The following is a 2,553-nucleotide window of genomic DNA, read 5'->3' as shown; positions in this document are numbered from 1 at the left end:
AAAATTAAAAAATCATAAAAATCAAAAACATTTTTTGTGTTTCTTGTTTGAGTCATGAGTCTTGTCATAAGTTTGGTGTCATTTGCATGTGCACCTTGCATTTTTCGAAAATTTCATGCATTCATAGTGTTCTTCATGATCTTCAAGTTGTTCTTGGTAAGTCTTCTTGTTTGATCTTGATGTTTTCATGTTTTGTGTCTTTTCTTGTTTTACATGTGCATTTTTCGTTTCTTAGAGTCTAAACATGAAAGATTTCTAAGTTTGGTGTCTTACATGTTTTCTTTGCATCAAAAATTTTTCAAAAATATGTTCTTGATATTCATCTTGACATTCAAAGTGTTCTTGGTGTTCATCTTGACATTCATATCATTCATGCATGCATTCATTGTTTTGATTCAAAATTTTCATGCATTGAGTCTTTTTGTTGTCTTTCTCTCTCATCATAAAAATTCAAAAATCAAAAAAATATCTTTCCCTTTTTCTCTCATCAAATTCGAAAATTTGGATTGACTTTTTCAAAAATTTTTAAAATCAAATTGTTTCTTATGAGTCAAATCAAATTTTCAATTTGAACATCTTATCTTTTTCAAAAATCAAATCTTTTTCATTTTTCTTAGTTATTTTCGAAAATTCTAAAAATATTTTTCAAAAATCTTTTTTCTTATTTTTATACCAAATTTTCGAAAATAACAATAACAATTAATGTTTTGATTCAAAAATTTCAAGTTTGTTACTTGCTTGTTAAGAAAGATTCAAACTTTAAGTTCTAGAATCATATCTTGTGATTTCTTGTGAATCAAGTCATTAATTGTGATTTTAAAAATCAAATCTTTTTCAAAAACAATTTCAATCATATCTTTTCAATAATATCTTCTTATCTTTTTCAAAAATTTGATTTCAAAATATCTTCTCTAACTTCCTAACTTCTTATCTTTTCAAAATTGATTTTCAAATTTGTTTCAACTAACTAACTTTTTGTTTGTCTCTTAACTTTTTCAAAACTACCTAACTAACTCTCTCTCTCTCATTTTCGAAAATATCTTCCCCCTTTTTCAAAATTTCTTTTTAATTTATTAATTATTTTAATTTTTAAAACTTAATTTTCGAAAATACTAACCTTTTTCAAAAACCATTTTCGAAAATCACTAACTCTTTTTCAAAAATATTTTTCGAAAATTCTCCCTCTCCCATCTTATTCTATTTATTTATTCATCTACTAACATCTCATCTCACATCTCAACCCTCCTCACAGTTGTGTTTCTTCCATTATATTACATTCTTTGTCTCCCCCTCTTCTTCTACTCACACAGGGATCCCTATACTGTGGTATAAAGGATCTCTATTATTATTATTATTTTTCTGTGCCCTCTTCTTTGTCATATGAGCAGGAGCAAGGATAAGAACATTCTTGTGGAAGCAGATCCAGAACCTGAAAGGACTCTGAAAAGGAAACTAAGAGAAGCTAAAATACAACAATCCAGAGATAACCTTTCAGAGATTTTTGAACAGGAAGAGGAGATGGCAGCCGAAAATAATAATAATGTAAGGAAGATGCTTGGTGACTTTACTGCACCTAATTCCAATTTACATGGAAGAAGCATCTCCATTCCTGCCATTGGAGCAAACAACTTTGAGCTTAAACCTCAATTAGTTTCTCTGATGCAGCAGAACTACAAGTTTCATGGACTTCCATCTGAAGATCCTTTTCAGTTCTTAACTGAATTCTTGCAGATATGTGATACTGTTAAGACTAATGGAGTAGATCCTGAAGTCTACAGGCTCATGCTTTTCCCTTTTGCTGTAAGAGACAGAGCTAGATTATGGTTGGATTCTCAACCCAAGGACAGCCTGAACTCTTGGGATAAGCTGGTCACGGCTTTCTTAGCCAAGTTCTTTCCTCCTCAAAAGCTGAGCAAGCTTAGAGTGGATGTTCAAACTTTCAAACAGAAAGAAGGTGAATCCCTCTATGAAGCTTGGGAAAGATACAAACAGTTGACCAAAAAGTGTCCTTCTGACATGCTTTCAGAATGGACCATCCTGGATATATTCTATGATGGTTTATCTGAGCTATCAAAAATGTCACTGGACACTTCTGTAGGTGGATCCATTCACCTAAAGAAAACGCCTGCAGAAGCTCAAGAACTCATTGATATGGTTGCTAATAACCAGTTCATGTACACTTCTGAAAGGAATCCTGTGAGCAATGGGACGCCTATGAAGAAGGGAGTTCTTAAAGTTGATACTCTGAATGCCATATTGGCTCAGAATAAAATATTGACTCAGCAAGTCAATATGATCTCTCAGAGTCTGCATGGAATGCAAGCTGCATCCAACAGTACTCAAGAGGCATCTTCTGAAGAAGAAGCTTATGATCCTGAAAACCCTGCAATAGCAGAGGTAAATTATTTAGGTGAACCTTATGGAAACACCTATAACTCATCATGGAGAAATCATCCAAATTTCTCATGGAAGGATCAAAAGCCTCAACAAGGCTTTAATAATGGTGGAAGAAACAGGTTTAGCAATAATAAACCTTTTCCATCATCCACTCAG

The 2,553-nt window shown here is 32.4% G+C and overlaps 1 non-coding gene across 1 annotated transcript; it reads right to left on the bottom strand.

Moving 5' to 3' along the window:
* Positions 1 to 1,914: 1,914 nt before the first annotated feature.
* LOC112787029 (small nucleolar RNA R71) lies at positions 1,915 to 2,022 on the bottom strand. The gene has a single exon (XR_003194467.1). It is a non-coding gene; the product is annotated as a small nucleolar RNA R71 (small nucleolar RNA).
* Positions 2,023 to 2,553: the final 531 nt, after the last annotated feature.

The sequence above is a fragment of the Arachis hypogaea genome, chromosome 20, assembly GCF_003086295.3.
Source record: "Arachis hypogaea cultivar Tifrunner chromosome 20, arahy.Tifrunner.gnm2.J5K5, whole genome shotgun sequence".
Lineage (NCBI taxonomy): Eukaryota > Viridiplantae > Streptophyta > Magnoliopsida > Fabales > Fabaceae > Arachis > Arachis hypogaea.
This window is presented reverse-complemented; position numbering and strand designations above follow the sequence as displayed.